Source organism: Mustela putorius, unplaced genomic scaffold (genome assembly GCF_011764305.1).
Source record: "Mustela putorius furo isolate JIRA1106 unplaced genomic scaffold, ASM1176430v1.1 tig00000129_pilon_pilon_pilon, whole genome shotgun sequence".
NCBI lineage: Eukaryota > Metazoa > Chordata > Mammalia > Carnivora > Mustelidae > Mustela > Mustela putorius.
In genome coordinates this window covers 36,711,001-36,726,982 of record NW_025421290.1, presented here as the reverse complement: position 1 = coordinate 36,726,982, position 15,982 = coordinate 36,711,001, and the positions used below count along the sequence as shown (strand labels likewise).

Below are 15,982 nucleotides of genomic sequence, written 5' to 3'. Positions count from 1 at the left end.
ACTGTGGGCTGTCAGGCTGGACGGGATCTGTGGCAAAAGTCGTAAACCTCACAGTCTCTAAGGCTGCCGCAGCTGCCCAGAACCCCTCCTCCGGGTCTGTGCCCGCATCACGGGAAAGTGGCCCCCACCACAACGACCGTCATCAGTCACGTAACAACGCCGTTGTCTGTACCATTTCAGAAGCACCCAGAGCCGTGGGGAGAACCGCTGGGGTCAGACCTTTGTGCCACCATCCATAGCTTCTCTGAGCCTCCGTTTCCTTACCCGCAAGTGAGGGGCGAGCACTTACTCCTCGGGACTATGATGAGGAATAAGTAAGATTAAATCAGCAAGAGCGCGTTTCGAACTATAAAGCTGTACACACATGTGAGGGATTCGCCCTCCCTGTTTGCTGGAAGCCTGACGTGTGTGAGGAGGACCTCAGCCAGGTCAGCCGTCCTCCTCCGCGGCTCAGTCAGGGCAAACCTTCCCTGTCTCCTCAGCGTGGCTTGAAGACTAGATCCGTGCAACGGGGGTGATCCTGCATCCCCGAAAGGACATTTGGCCATGTCTGGAGATGGTTTTCAGTTGTCACAGCCTGGGGAAGGGTGCATCGAGCATGTAGAGACCAAGGAGCTGCCAGACACGTGATGCACACAGGAGCCCTGCTGGGGGTGGGGGGGATGTTTGTGTCTCGCCCCCAAATCCGTGCATTTCAATCCGAACCCTCAAGGTGAAACCCTTAGGGCCTTTGGGAATGATTAGGTCATGAGGTAGAGCCCTCATGCATGGGAATAAGGCCCTTCTAACAGAAGCCCCAGAGAGCGGGCTCCCTTGCCCCTCCCCCATGGGAGGACAGAGAAGACGGCCACCTGCACGCCAGGAAGCGGGTCCTCACAACCACAGACCTGCTGCCAGCTTAGCTTTCTGGCCCCGCGCTCTCCCAGCCTCCCTTGCAGCTAGCCATGCCCCCGTGACCCAGCTGGGCCGCAAGATGCGAAGGGCAGGCCGCTACAGGCTTGTAGGAAAATCCCTCCTCCTGGATAAAAGGAAACAGGCAGAGGGAGACTCTGCCCCCCTACCCCGCCCCACTCTGCTTCTGGGCATGACTGTGCAAGGATGCAGCCTCTGTCACGTGGGCAGGAGGTGGCGTCACCAAAAATGCTGAGGATAGCAGAGCGGAAAGACAGGGATGAGCCTGACTTCAATGACATCTTTAAGTTGCTAGGCAACCCTGCCGCACACCCGCCTTGGGAAGTGAACCAGTAAACGTCTTTCTGCCCAGGCTTCTTCGAGTTGAATTTTGTTACTTGAACCAAGGCATCCCAGGAGTCTCAGGCCACCCTTCCCATGCTCTCTGTCCCTGGTGTCCCTCCCCTACAGGACTAGGAGCCCCTTGAATCTGGGGCTGTGCCCCCATCTGTGATCTCCAGGCTTAGCAGCATGCCTGGGACAGAGTATATCCGGACTCCGAGATATCCGATGGATACGTTGAAAGAATGGAAGACAGAGTGAGGGGATCCCTGCTCTCAGCACCCCGGCTGCTGGGTTTCCTGAGAGCTGCCTCAGCAGACACACTGCCCTCCAGCAGCCCGGCAGCGCCCGTGTGTAAACACACCCACAGATGCCTCAGATGACAGGAGTATCGGCCCAGAGGCCGCGGGTCCAGCTCCAAAAAAAGCAGATATTCCAAGGGGGAACAGAGGACTGAATGGTTCCATGGGGCCAGACTGGAAGCGGGCGATAAATGCACGTGTTTCTTCTAGAAAAAGCCTCCCTGCTACCCATCCTGCTACCCAACCCCTACAGAGATAGACTCTTCCAGCTGCCAAGACCCCTGCCTCACAGGGCTGGTGGGATGCGGGGGGGCAAGAAGTCAGCCAGGAGCCAACTGGCCCAGTGGGCTGTCCCCTGCAACCTCAGTGCTAAGGACCCCAGACTGGGAACTGAGAGGGTGACAAGGCCTTTTTCTCCTTATCCCAGGTTCCTTCCATGATGCCAGGCTCAGTCCTGCCCCCTTCAGGTGTGCTGCAGGGACCCACATTAGCCTGGCAGGAGTATATCAGGGGGCCTCGGGTGAGGAGCTGGTGCCGTCCAGCGGTGGGGGTAGAGGCTTCGTGTCAGGCCGGCCTGTGCTGGAATGCTTGCTCGGCCACCTCCTGCCCCCTCATCCTCTGTGGAGGTCCCACGGTATGCCCGGCACTGTGTGTGTGGCACCACCAGCGTGACGACCGACCAGATGTGAATTCAAACAGCAGCTCCGCTCAGTGACATGGAGCTTAAACCCCAATGGGGAGGCACACAGGAGCAGAGAGCCACCCAAGCCAGGCTGCGGTAAGGACTGCCGCCAAGGAGGAGTGTCCAGGGACGAGGTGGCCACTGTGGGGACAGTAGCCAGTCACTCAGCTCATCAGACTCTTGTTATTGGAACAATAGGATCCACCTCTGTGGCTCTTGTGAGAAGAAATGGGACACGGCCCATAGGCCATGAATGTCCTGGCCAGGCCCTGACCAAGTGCTTACTCACCGGGGGCGGGGGGGGTAGTGGCAGCTGTCCCCATCAGGAGGCTCACGGCCGGCCTGGAAGCCTGGGGATGAGGCTACAGAGAAAGAAGGGTCTTGCACGGGCTTGTGCCCTAGGGGCCTGCCAGGGCAGAGCAGCGCCAGTTTCTATTCCTTTCAGGCCTTCCTCCCCTCCGGCCTGGCGTTTCCGTGCAGCTAGACGGGGACAGCTGTCCCTGGGCAGGGCCTGCCTGCTCTCCCTGACCTCGGCTGAGCTTCGGCTACTGGAGTCGAAACAAAACTCCCGAAGTCAGTATACTCCTGGACCCCGGGCCCACCGTTCCTCTGGCTTGGGGGATTCCATGACCCCAAGGCCAGGCCCCTGCCAGGTGGCAGCTGGCCAGCCTCTGTGAAGTGGTGACAAAGGACAAAGTAACCCAGCTGGGCTGCACGGGGACCTGGTCTGGAGCTGCCAGAGCAGCACCCTCTCCCCCAACGCCTGCCGCTCAGGAGGGATGCCACTCATGGGGGACAGAAGGCCAGGGCAGGCACTGGGACACCTGACCTCGCCCCCACCCAGAGCTCTGGGGCTGGTATGCCATACGGGCAACTTGGCCGTCGCTGCCAAGCCCTCCCTTTCTGTCTGAGATGGGCGGCACTGCATGGGCTCATGAGGCCCCAGTCTACTGGCTGCCTCAGTTTCCCCGGGGGGAACGTGAGTGTGGGACCTCAGGCACCACCACCAAGGACAGGGTAACCTATAAAGAGGCAGAGTGGGTGAATGTCTGCTCAGACCTGCCTTCCAGCCACCGACAGGCCCTGGTCCAGGAGGGAGCTGGGGAGGGGCCAAGGAAGGCCAAGAGTGTTCTGGGAGCAGGGCTGGTTTTATGGGTACAATGTGTGCGGTCACATGGGGCCCCGTACTCAGAGGGGCGTGGGGCTTGGTTTCATGGTCCTTGTCCCCGTCTTAAAATCTTTGCTCGCTTTTTTGACGAAGGGACCTGCAAATTACGTAGCCGGTCCCGTCTGAGGGAGAAGACATTTGCACACGAAGGGCATCCCTGTCTGGGAGACGGAACGGGAGGGTGTCAGTCAGCCCACCATCCACTCCCCAACAACTCAACGAAGACGCAGAAACCGGAGCGGCCTCGTCTCTTGGACAGATGGAGTATGTTTTCAGAAGCGCGGGCAGATCAAGAGCAGCCCTGACTTCAACAGGTTGCCCAAAAGGCCAAGAAGAAAGAAGGCAGGGGCCAGGGGAAGACCAGTCCCTCCTCCTTGAGCCCCGGCTGCCTCTTCCAGAAATGGGGTCGTGGGGCACCCGGGTGAACCCCTCAGCTGGAACGTGCCATTGCAGGAGGCGAAGGCAGACGGGGCTAGAGGGAGGAAGCGGGAGGCAGTCAGGCCTGAGAGCCAGGAGAGAGGCTGCTCGAGGTCTTCAGCCAGCAGGGCCAGCCCAGGCCTGCTCCAGCCTCTGGTCTCCAGCCAGTAAGTAATTCAGAAATTCCTCCAGAATGCTGCCGGGGCCTGCTCGCCCTGCCCCCCGCCCCCAGCCTGAGCCCTGCCTGCTTGGTCCAGGCAGACTGTCGGTTTCCACCTCCCAGAGGCTGGCCAGTGACTCCAGCAGCCTCCCCACCTCCCTCACAGCTGGTCCGGGGTCAGCTGGTGCCGGGAAAGAGCTGGCGGGAGGGGGAGTGGCCCTGGGTCCCGGGCCAGGGCTGGGGAGAATCCAGGCTCCCCAGAAGAGGGTGGAGAGGGGGCCCAACCCTGGGTGTGTTGTGGGGAGAATGAAAGAGATGCGGGGATCTGCCTGGAGCCCAGCCTGGAGGCTGGCCTGACTCTCAGAAGTCAGGCCCAGGAAGTCCGCCCTCCCTGGCACAGACTGGCCAGGCTAGGCAAGAGCCAGGAGCCCGGGCAGCGCCTGTCTCAACACCCCCACCTTCTGTCCCTGAGGCTGAGATCTGGGCCACTGGAGACGCCCTCCTTGGCATCGCCCCCAGATCGCAGGCTGCTACTTCCCTCCCAGGAAAATGCAAACTGTCCTGGGAGGCCTGCAGAGGGCCAAGGAGGGGCGGGCCTCACATCAGGCTTTCATCCTTCACACTTGTGGGAAGCTTGTGCTGGGCCAGCCTCAAGTAAAAGCTCGAGAAAAGGACCAGGGTGGTCTTCAGTGACATTGGCAGTGAAGACTTGCTTTTGCAAGGAAGGAAGGATGGGCAGAAGGGGAGGTGAACTTTCCCATTTCAGACCTGTGTCCCGGGCAGGCTTTCCTGCCATGGACCTGGGTCCCAAGGCTCACAACCACACGCGGGTCTCCACCTCCTTTCCCCTTCCTTCTCCGGGCTCAGGCTGGCCCTGTGGTTCCCTGGAGACCAGGTGTTTGCAGACACGGAAGTTGAAGCCCCCAACATGCAGGGTGAGGTTGACAGCTTAGTGTCTGTGCAGAGCAAGGCTCCTGCTGCCCTCTTCTTGGAGGGCCTCCCCGGACAGGGCCAAGGAGAGTTCTGGACTCAGATCTCAGCTTTGCCACTTACTGGCCTCAGGGCCTTGGGCCAAACACTCGACACCCCTTACCTGTAAGGGGAGAGCTACAGCCCCCTGCTGGGGGTCCTGTGAACCCAGACCTCAATAAGGATGATGGAGGAGGGGTTTGGCTGCAGGGAAGTCCTCAGTCAACAGGTCCTGCTCCTTTCCGTAGTGGTTTCTGTGGCAGAGCTCTGCCCCCCAACCCAGCGCCCAGCGCCCAGCTCCAACAGCCCAGAGCCTATTCCAGGCCTGCTCTCAGACTTGGTGCTATCAAACCACAGGGGATCTGAACCTGTCCTTGCAAGAGCTCCCCGGGCCCTGATGCAGCTCTGGCCACCAACACAGTGGCATCCCCCTTTCCCGCCCTCGAGGCCTGATTCGAACTCCTTCCATTGTTGAAAGAATCTAAAGGTTACTGGACTTGTCCCTGGGTCTATCATTTCTGTAAGAGTTGCAGAACACAGATCTTCACTCATCATCTCCTTTCATTTTAAAAGGGGTCCCCTTAGAGATATTTCAAAAAGAGAAGGGACTACTCTCTTCTTACCGTGGTGATGGCCCTTCCCATGTCAGCGCATCTAGAAGGTGGAGACCATCACCCCTCCAGAAACAAACCCAGCTAACGTCATGATCATATGTGTCCTATGGGGAGCTCCACGGTGAGGGGGCACCTTGGGGTGCACAGGGTTGTCCAAGAGAAAGTCCCTGTCCTTAACACATTTCTTAGTATGTTCTGGGACACAGACGCTTTTGAGAATCTGATGGAAACTGGGTATTTACCCCAGGAAAATGCACCCTCCCCCAATTTTGCATACAATTTCAGGGGGTCAGACCGTCCTCAGACTTCCCAGGGGTGCATGCCACCAGGGTTAGGAATCCTTCCTCGAGGCTGCTTCCGATTGTCCATGGAAGAACACCAGATCGGACTTTAAGGCATGTCGATGTGAAGCCAGCCCTCCGTACCAAGAGAAGAAGGGTGCTGTGAGGTTGCAGTTCAGAAGGCATGACCCTCCGAGGACGGGACCGGGACCGGCTGGAGCCCTCAGACTGAGTTCTGGGACAGGGAGGCCACAGTTTGCATGCAGTGTTGCTGAGCATGTGGGGTCCACCCTGAGCCAAGAGGGAAGTAGGAGGTAACAGGCTCCCGGGACTCTGCAGGGCTAGAGAATTTCAGACCATAGCTGCAAAGACAGAGCTCCATCTGGATGTCCTAGGGGAGAAGGTTAGAAAGCTTATTAGAGCACATGTTCACTTTCTCCAAAGTTCTCAAACCTTGGTGTGTGTCAGAATCAGAGGGGAAGGGAAGCCTGTTGAAAGTGCAGGAATCATGCCTTCCCCCTCCATCCTGGGCCCCCGGGGGTCCACATTTCAGAACCCCCCGGGGGGTGCAGCCCATCCGCAGACCACGGGTATTTCCTTTGAGTGGGGAAAGCTCCCACATCTACAGGGATTCTTCTGTCAGGGCTCCCTTTCCCTCTGGGTGCAAATCACAGATCCTCTCCCCCGACATGGCACAGACATAATTTACCATGTCTTCCCATGGGAGAGCCCACTGTCTCCTGGCCTGTGGGACTTGGGGCTTCTGATAGAAAGGTAAGGGCAGGACCGCCTGGCTTGCCTGGGTCTCAGGGAACAGGGGAGCTAGGAGTTCAGTCTCTGCCAGCACCCAGGACAGCCTGCTCAGGAGGATGGGGAAGGGGCCATGTCCCCCCTCCAGTCTTCCCCTCCCACTGGCACACACCAGCACTCCTTCGGACTTGGTCATGGCCCTCCGGTCCACCCTCATCAGAACCCACATTCTGGGAGCCTCTGGTCTTTGTGCTCAAGGGGTGGGGGAGCTCCCTAGCTGGGATCTGGCGGGGCGGAGCCTGGGACAGGGGCTGGGGGAGAAGGTAGGTGACAATGAGGAAGGGGGGGGCTGCTCAGGGGGAAGCAGTCCCGCCCGGCTCTGTGGCTCTGCCTGGGGAAGCCCTCGAAGCAGACAGCGGATCTGAGGTGCTTGCAGTTGTGAACCGGCTCCGGGGGGATGCGGATGGGACCTAGAAAGGGGCTCAGGGACCATCAAACCAGGGGTCACCTCGTTTGAAAGTCCGAAGGTATGGAAGGCAGCGCGTCTTGTCCCTCTTGGAGATGAGGCTCCGTGGCGAGGAAAGTGGGGATTCACCACCCCCCACACACGTACACACCGGCTTTGGGGAGAAGGCGGAATCCTAGGGTTCTATTAAAGCCTTCAGAGCTTCCCTGATCCAGCGCCCTCATTTTACAGATTAAGAAATGGAGACCCAAAGAGGAGAAAGACTGTGTGTCCAAGGTCCCATTGTTCACTGGTGACAGAGCTTAAAGTCAGAGTCCCTAACTTTCCTCAAAATGGTGTTGTCTCAACACTGAGACAATAGGTCCCACCAGGGGTGATATTCATTTTAATGACCCCAAGGGCACAGCCTCAGTAGTAAGAATGGGACATTGTCCTTGGCACGGGGTCAGGGTCCTGGAGACCCCAGAGATGTCTCTGTAGTTGTGGGCTCTGGAAGAGGTCCTCAGGTTCCCAGGGGGAGTGACTAGGATAGTAGTGGGAGGGTTTGGAGGTGGGGGGGGTGGTGGCAAGCATTTCAATGCTGTGCCATTTAAACGTTAACCGGGTGAGCCAAGGGTAAGAGAGCCCCCAGGCACTCCATTTATTTATTTATTTTTTAAGATTTTATTTATTTATTTGACAGAGAGTGAGAGAGCACAAGCAGGGGGAGAAGCAGAGGGAAGGGGAGAAGCCGGCCCCAATGAACAGGGAGCCTGATGTGGGGCTGGATCCCAGGACCCTGGAACCATGACCTGAGCCACAGGCAGATCTGAACCAACTTGACTGAGCCCCCTCCCCACCTCACCCTTTAGAACAGGTCCCTTGGGAAGGTAAGTGCCACACTTCCCTCCCTCTCTGGGAACCGAGCCCCTGGCTTGCCATTTACATGGAGTGAGGGAGGAGATGAAAGAAATCAAATGACAGGGACCAGCCTTTAGCTTCCGGGTACCTGGCCAGGTCTCCCACCAACAGATCATCCAAGCCCAGCCTTCCCTTCTCTGTGGCCAGCAGCCGCTTTGTGTGTTCAGCCTGGAAACACCTGATAAACCCGGTGTTCTCAACTCTGGGCAGTCCCCATGCAGCTGCTGAGGGGGTGCCAAGTGAGACCTTGCAGGCTCCTCTGCTGTCCTGACGCCGGGGGTGGGGGGTGGTGCCCAGAGGCTGGGGTGACTCAGCTCAGCATGGTGGGGGTGGGGAGCTCCGTACAAGCTCTGTGATGCAGCGGGATGCAGCCACCTTGCGGGGGGAGCCTACAGTCCTCCAGAAGATGAGGGCACAGAGGGCCTGGGCAGGGAACTGGGACCCCTCGTGAGAGAGCTAAGGGGGCAGGAAGGGCACAGACCAACAGGGTGTAAATCCTGACTCAGCCACTCACTGGTTCCTGTGACCTCGACCTCACTGAGCCTCTGTTTCTCCACCTGTAAAATGGGATCTCACAGGTTGCGGTGAGGAATAGATGCGGTGCACAGTCCTGAAGTGAGGTGGTGGGTTCCCCTGTGGCATTTGTTGATTTTGCTTCATAACCTTTACATTGTCTGCGATGTCAGTGATCTGTGAGGATCGAGCTCACACGGAGTCCAGCAAGGTTCTGAAACGCAGTGGTGCGTTAGGTTTCTCCCTGTGGGATGCCATGACATGTGAGTTCCTGAGGGACAGATTTACTGCGGCGTCCTCCTGTGGGATTGTCACTCTCTCCTTCCCCTGGGGGCCAGAAAGCCTCCCCTACATCTTGCCGGAAAGAATCACAGGGCAACCCTTAGCTTAGACCCTCAGAAGTTCCCTTGGCTTCAGGAGATCCGCAGGGAGGCCAGAGCGGTTGTCCGGGGCTGAGCTGGAGCTCAGCCTCAAGGACCCGTGGAGAAGGCTGGCCTCAGTCTTCCAGGGACATCATTCTACATTCCTCATGCTTTGACATGCAAACATGTGAGTTTTCTTCTTCTCATTATGCAGCTTATTTTTATCATAAGCTGCATTTGGCCCCATATTATCTCAGATAACATTTAATCTGATAACTTTCAGATAAACTTAGTCACTGCAATTATCTCTAAGTTGCTTCTTGCTTTAAACTCCAATAAAATCAAGATTTCTCTCCTTATCCTCCTCCTCTCTGGGGCTGATTGTCCAGGGTCGGTGTTTTGGGGCTCGTGGCTCAGTGTGGATCTGCCCTGTGTGGGCTCATGCTCTATCCCCGTGGTCTGCCTCCCTCATCAGGGCCCTCCAGCCTTAGCCTCACAATCCTCAATTATGCAGAAAAGCCTTGGGGTGCATCTCATGGGGGGAGAGTGGGGACTCCGGGTGAGGCCAATCAAGGACCCCATGCGGCCGTCACTACATCTCTGGGGCTGGCGGACCTCCCAGAGCTACAGCCGGAAGGTAGAGCACCCGTCCCTCTACTCTTGATCCAGACCTAAGTGGGGCTTCTCATGTCTGCCCTGCTAAGGATTCAGTGCCGCTCGGAAGAGGTGACTCGGTCTAGGCAGAGTTCCCAACCCTGCATCTGGCCCAGATGGTAGCTGTCTCACAGGGGCTGCCTTCTTTCCCTCTGATCTGAAGACCTTCTCTTTCCAGGGTCTTCCTGGGAAAGGACGCAAAGGAAGGGGTCATTAGTCTTGCCCGGTCGTATCCCCCAAATCATTTCCTTTCTTTTAACCTTTAAAAAAATGTCAAAGCCCCAAGTGGATTCACTGTCTTGCTGTGGGACAACTGCGGAGTGTCCTAGGGTAAAACCACTGGCGGGCGCCTGCCTGGCACGGTGTAGCCCCCGGAGAGGGCTGAGTGGAAAGCGCCTGCAGAAGCCAGGCCCAGCAATGGGCACCCGCCAGCATCCCTTCAGCGCAGAGCTTGAGCCCGAACGGCAGGAGAGCTGCGGCTCCCTGCTCCCACTCCACCCCCTACAGCCCATCCCTGGGGATGGAGAGGATGATGGTTGCTCGGAGCCCTGCCCCTCCCCAGAGCCCAGATGGACCCGACCCGCCCCAGCTACCTGGCAGCTCAGCTTTCTGTACCCCCACTGGCCCGGCTCCTTCCAGACCAACGCCTAGATCTCACTTTGGGCTCTTCTTCCCCACCGCTCGTTGAAGGCCCCCATGCCCTGGTGCAGAACGTGGGCCCAGAGCCGGACAGACCTGGCTCTCCCTACCTCTCCCAGCTCCACCTGTGCAACCCCAGCAGCTTGCTTAACATGTCGAGCCACATTTTGCTAATCTGCAAAATGGGGGCATGGTCCACACACCCCGCCCCGGGGCTGTGAGACTGAGTGGAGAGCGTGCACGTGAGGTGCTGAGCCCGGCAGCTGGCTCTGAGACAGAGAGGGTGGCTATTTTTATTCTTATTATCCTTGTCCCATCGCAGCAGGGAAACAGGTTAATAACCTGCTCCCTCACAGAGCTAATTAAAGGAGGCCTGCCGGGCAGCTGTCCAGATACTAAGCCAGGAGGAGGATCCCACACTGGCTGCTAAAACATGGCCAGTCCTAACAGGACTGAATGAGCCCAATTCTCCAGCACCTCTCTGGGAAGGGCTGGAGACCTTCATCGGGGCCCATGGAAGCAATGCGCCGGCGGGGGTGGGGAGAGACTGCCGCCCAGGAACGTTCTCCATCCAGGGCTCTTTCCTGAGCCTCCTTCCAAAGAGGATGGCCCTGTCGCTGGCAGGGGGTTTGTGGGGAAAGAGGGGGTCAGCCACCGGGAGCAGGGCCACACTGCCCAGGGGAGTCAGGGAGAAACCGAAGCCTCCCACAGCCTCCCCTCCTGCAGCTCGGCACCCCAGGCAGAGCCCAGCCTCTCCTCCAAACAAATGTTGAACAAACACTTAAATAACACAATATGTAGGCCTTCTGATGAAAGAACATGCCAGGACCTCACTGATCCCAGCCTGGTCTGCCTGCTTCCCCAGGGCCTTCTCCTCCCAGGAGTGTCCCAGACCAGGATGTGGGAGCCCGGGAGGGGGTGGTTGGGACACTGCCCTCAAGGCCCCAGTGTCTGGCCATCCTCTACTCTGAAGCTCTCACCGTCTTGCTCCCCAAGGCTCCCTCTGGAGCAGGGCAACTCAAAGTGGGCTTGGGGCCCCTGTGCAAGCTGCGTGCTCAGATCCGGGTAAGTATTGCAATTATCCCCAAGCATTTAGATCCTTTCATGGCAACTCGACAGAATTGTTTTATGTCCCTTGAATCTAATAAAAAAAATTTTTTTTTGGCTTGTATGTTATGTCCTTTGTTCATTTCCTTTTTTCCAGCAATTCTCTTGTGTTATATTTCACAAAAGAAATGGCCCATCATGGACTAGACATTAAGAAAACAATTGGTCCTTGACCGCAGAGAGTTGGGGAAGCTCTGCTCCCAATGATTTTTCATCTTGGTCTTAGAAACCCTCACGTCAACATATTACGTTAATATGTGTCGCTTAGAGAGCTGGTGCCCAGGAGGCGCGGGACGCCCCGTTCCCACGACCCAGCACCGCACCTGACCCTGGTCAGCTCCTCGCCACAGCTCAGCTGTCAGCTGCCAAGATCAGAACTTCCCCCGCCCCCGATCCCATCCTTGGCCAAGCCCTCCCTGCCTCCGTTCACAGCCCTCTCTTCTCCCCTGGAAACTGCAAGGGGTTCTGTCTCCCCCACCCACTTGGTGATTTAGCTAATTAAGAAAAAAACCAAGTGCAAGACTTTGTGCTATGAAATTGAACACGCAACTCCTCCAGCCGGCCTCTGTGTGTGGACTTGTGCAGCTAGCTTTCAGCCTCTGCGGCCCACACGTGACTGCTTGTGCCTGGACTCTTCCACTCCTGGCTTCCAGGCTCCAGGGGCGCCGCTGAGCTCACCCGCCACCCTTAGCATCCCGCCCTGTTGGGCACAGGGTGCTGCCTGAGGGAGATACTCGAACAGATGAAAAGCCTCCCAAGGGGGCACCTCGGTGGCTCAGTGGGTTGAAGCCTCTGCCTTTGGCTCAGGTCATGATCTCAAGGTCCTGGGATCGAGCCCCGCATCGAGCCCCGCATCGGGCTCTCTGCTCAGCGGGGAGACTGCTTCCCCCTCTCTCTCTGCCTGTCTCTTGCCTACTTGTGATCTCTATCAAATAAATAAATAAAATCTATACAAATAAATAAATAAAATATGTTGATTTGGTTTTTTTAAGTTATACATGCAGAAAGTAAAAAAAAAATTGAAAACCTACAGGGGCAACTGGGTGTTTCAGCTGGCTAAGCATCTGCCTTTGTTCCACTCAGGTCATGATCCTAGGCGATCTGTCTCTGTCAAATAAATAAATAAATAAATGTTTAAAATAAATAAGGAAGTCAACAGTCCAAAATCAAGATGCTGGCAAGGCCGTACTCCTTCTGAAGGCCCCAGGGGAGGGGTTGAGGGAGGAGTAGCTGTGTCTTTCCTTGCCTCTTCCAGCTTCTGATGCTTCTAGCATTCCTCGCCATGTAGACACATGACTCTGATTGCCACCCTTGTCACGTGGCCTTCTTTCCTGTGTGTCTCTGTGTCTCTTCTCTTCGTATGAGGACACTAGCTATTGGATTTAGGGCCTGTCCTAAATCTAGGACGATTATACCTGGAGATCCTTAACTTATTACATCTGCACAGACCCTGTTTCCAAATAACGTCGTGTTCTGGTATTCCAGGGGGATGCAAATGTGGGAGGGACCCTGTTCAGCCCCCCACAAAGCCTTCTTTCATAAACGGTTCCTTGGGTAAACTCTAGGCTTGTTTGGGCCGCCAACCCCCAACCTTGGGCTTCTGGGAGCCTGAACCTTGGGTGTCTGTGGACCCAGTGGGGCAGCATCAGGCCAGGAGGGACACATCCAAGAGGCTGGGCACAGTGACCCAGATCCTTGTGCCAGGATGGCAACCCCACCTACAGCAGCAGAGAGCGTCAGATGCTCCCCACGGACCCCTTCTGAGAATTGCCCCCCACCGCAGCCCAGCCTGGAATGCTGGTTGTTCCCCAGTGCTGAGCCCATTTGGCAATGACTGAACACACAAGGCCAGCCTCCCTGCCTCAAGAGGTGACAATTTTGTGGCGCTGCTCACACTCCAGAGCTCCCCAAAGAAACAGCTGACAGGACACATCAGCCGAACCCACCAAGACGCCAAGCATCTTCCCTGCTCCTCCTGCTCCCCTCGCTCCCTCGCTGTCTCACCGGAGAACCCTCTCTCCAGAACTCACTTGTGCAAGAATCCCCACCTCACACGGCTGCTAGGCAACCGGACCTAAGACAGCGGGGGGAACGAGGTTGCGCGTGTGACGGATGGGGGAGCAGAGAGGGTGGGTCTCCTTCCTGAGTCTGCAATTCCCCCAGCCCTCCCCAGCCAGCTATCCCTCTGTGTCTGTGGGGTGGACACACCCCGGATACAGGGCACTGATCGGGAAGAGAAGGTGGAACAGGCAGAGAAGAAGAAAAAGGGGTAAAATGAATAGTTTTCGCCACAGAGTTTGCATTATGGAAATAAGATGCACAAACATGAGCTGACTTGAGAGCAATTACAGAGCAACGAGTCAGCGCGCCCCAACTACCCGGTATCTCCTGGTTATCTCGAGGATGAGTCACAAAGGGCTTCTGAACAGGAATTCATTTCTAGCTACCCTCCCCACCCTCCCCCTTTGGCTCGATTCTCTTTGTTCAAATCCCAGGAGGTGAGGCTCCCTGGTGCCAATGGAATCCATGTGCCACAGACCCCCAAGGGCAGGAGGGCTCACCATCTACCAGCAGCCATGACATTCAGGTTAGTGGGTTTGTTGGGGGGCTAGTTAGCTGGTTCGATAGTTAGAGGAAGAGGAACACATAGATTCATCCAGGCAGAGAGAGCGACATGGACGAGGGCCCAGAGACAGCACGGCCCGGTTAAGGAAACACCAGGAGTCCCACAGGAAGGATCATGAGACGTCTGGCCGGAATGCCACTCCAGAGGGAGCAGAGAGACCACGTGCGACACAGAGGCCCTGAGTGTTAAGCAGGGAGTCAGGACTTTACCTTGAAAGTTGTGGGTAGCCCCAGCATGAGGTTTTTAATTAATTAATCAATCTATTAATTTATTTATTTTAAAGATTTTATTTATTTGAGAGAAAGAGTGTGAGAGAGAGAGAGCCCAAGTTGGGGGCAGGGTGGTGAGGCAGAGAGAGAAGCAAGCTCCCCACTGAGCTGGGACCCTGATGTGGGGCTGGATCTCAGGGTCCTGGGATGAAGCCCTGCATCAGGCTCCCTGCTCAGTGGGGAGTCTGCTGTCTGCTTCTCCCTCTTCCTCTATGCGCTGTTCCCCCTGCTTGTTCTCTCTCTCTCTGTCAAATAAATAAATAAAAATCTTAAAAAAAAAAAAAGAAGAAAGAAAGAAAGAAAGATAATTACTTGGTCATGGGCAAAATGGGTGATGGAGATTAAGAGCTACTTCCCATTTTAAAGTAAATAAGTCACAGGGACAAAAAATACAGCATGGGTTGTATAGTCAATAATATTGCAATATACTTATTATGTGAGCATTTTGTCATGTAGATAATATATGTTTCATCGCTATGTTGTACGCCTGAAGCTAATTCAATATTGTATGTCACCTATAGTTCAATTAAAAATTTTTTTAATTACTTGATCAGATTTTCATTTTAGAAAGATGACTTTGGCAGTGGTTTGGAGGATAATTTCCAAAATGGAGTATTCGCTATTTACTGCTGCATAACCTTTACTCTAAAGCTTAGCAGCTCAGAACAATGAACATTTATTACCTGACAATTTCTGACGTTGGGGGATCTGGGAGCAGCCCAATCGGGTACTTCTGCATTAGGGTCTCTCCTGCAGTTGCAAGCTGTTGGAAGCCTTGACTGAGGCCGGGCGGTCTTCCTCAAGATGGCTGCCTCACATGTTGTTGGCAAAAGGTTTCAGAACCTCACCACATGGGCCTCTCCTTAGGGTTACTCACAACATGGCAGCTAACATCACAACTAGCGATCCAAGACAGCACAAAAGGGAGGCCAAAGAGCTTTTATGACTTAATCACATAAAGCCACTTCTGCCAAATTCCATTCGTTAGAAGTGAGTCAGTAAATCCAGCCTACAGTTACGGGGAGGGGAATTAGCCTCCACCTTTTTGAAGGAGGAGTGTCAAAGATTTGTGGATCTGTTTCAAAACTGCTTAGCCTACAGGTTAGGAGACTGTAGGAGTATTCTAGGAGAGAGATGTCATGGCCTGAACCAAGGCAGAAGCCTCCTGAAGATTATTATTACAGGGATGGCTCGCAGATGCAGGGAACTATGATGGGTCAGGAGCCAGTTGATAGGAGTGGCCTTAGACACAGGACCTGAACCACCTCTCCCTGCAAATAGGAAGAGGGTGACAAGCAATCAATGGTCTCCAGGAACGTTTGGATGTAATAGATTTCTGTAGCAGCTTGATGAATGGAACCAGCACTAGCCAGGCTGAAAGCTCCCTGGAACCCAGTGGTGAGAATCTTTTGGATCTATCCCTCCAGGATAGGGTCAGGGTGAGAGTCCTACCCCTTACAAAACCCAGAAACCGTGGGTCGGCGACGATGATGGCAGAGCAACAGGCTCTAAGTCAGTATGTCAAGCTCTACAGCTTCACCAACCATCCTGAATGTGACAAGTGTGCCTGGGTTTACTCATTCCTTCAATAAACATTTGTTGAGTGTTACCAGGTCCCAGGCATTCTGTAAGGCCCTGGGGAGGAAAACCAGGAATTAAAATGGCCTCATACCTCTCATCAGTGGCACTGGAAGCTAGAAGACTACAGAATGATACTTTCAAAGTTCTGGGAAAAAATATGTCCAGCCTGTATTTCGATATCCAGCCAAACTATCCATCAGTGTGTGGCGGGAATGCAAATGTTTTCAACAAACAAGTCCTCAAAATGTTTACCTCTAATGTACACTTTTTCAGGAAAAAAGGAAGGATT

The 15,982-nt window shown here is 55.4% G+C and overlaps 1 long non-coding RNA gene across 1 annotated transcript; it reads right to left on the bottom strand.

Moving 5' to 3' along the window:
• Positions 1–5,764: 5,764 nt before the first annotated feature.
• Positions 5,765–9,851, bottom strand: LOC123390525. The gene is made up of 2 exons (XR_006605083.1): positions 8,457–9,851; positions 5,765–6,217 (listed from the first exon to the last, which is right to left on the bottom strand). It is a non-coding gene; the product is annotated as an uncharacterized LOC123390525 (long non-coding RNA).
• Positions 9,852–15,982: the final 6,131 nt, after the last annotated feature.